Source organism: Myotis davidii, unplaced genomic scaffold (assembly GCF_000327345.1).
Source record: "Myotis davidii unplaced genomic scaffold, ASM32734v1 scaffold122, whole genome shotgun sequence".
NCBI lineage: Eukaryota > Metazoa > Chordata > Mammalia > Chiroptera > Vespertilionidae > Myotis > Myotis davidii.
In genome coordinates this window covers 769,108-770,038 of record NW_006293234.1, presented here as the reverse complement: position 1 = coordinate 770,038, position 931 = coordinate 769,108, and positions in this window count along the sequence as shown.

Below are 931 nucleotides of genomic sequence, written 5' to 3'. Positions count from 1 at the left end.
TGTGTTATTCAGATGTTTATAATTATCTGGCCCTCTAGCAACTTCAGTGCGAAATTTTAGCTAATTTGCCTATAAACTTCAGGTGGTCATAATAATCTGGCCACTCAGTGTATATGGGATAATAGTGCAGTAATATAGGAAAACAATGTGTTGGGTACATAGTAGGTGCTCAACAAAGATTTTATCTACACCGGATATACACCTAAGGATTGTAACAATTATCTAGTTTTCTCCCTCCTCTCCTCTCCCCTCCCCTCTCCTCCTTTCTTTCAAGGACTAATTTCACCCAGTTCTTTAGACATACCAGGGTACAAAGTTGTTTTTGGCCTACTATTGTAAGACCTATATCTAGACCTTATTATAGAAGACCTTAATCTCTTACAGTGCTTATATTTAGTGTCCTTCAATCAGGTGACAAGGGCCTCTGAAAGAGACATTTCACAGATGAGAAAACAGGCTGGCCGGACAGTCCGCTCACCCCAGAGCACTGTGCCAGGAACTGGCCAGCCACTGTACCTGAGAGGCCACAGGAAAGCGCTGCCGGAAAGGGGGCAATTCGCCCCTACGCAAGACTAAGTATGATCCTCAGTATCTCATAGAAAGTGCATTTTCAGGCCCCGAGTCACGCCCGTGGGCCACCGAGGCTGTGCCCTGAGGGGTGCCCTCTGCCCTTTTCCAAATGCCCCCCCCTTCCTCAGGAACCTGTGATTCTGTGTCAGGCTGGGCTCAGTGTGAGCGCACACGCCCCTCCACCTAGCCAAAGCCCACCCAGCACCCTCAGGTGAACACCAGCGCCCTGAGAATGAAGACCTTGAGGTGAGGCCACCACCATCCCCCCACCCCCCGTCAGAAGCCAGCACTGAACCCAGCTCGCCCGTACCCCTGGGTTCCGTCCCCTGCCCCACCCTGGTCACTCACCATGCGGCCAGCA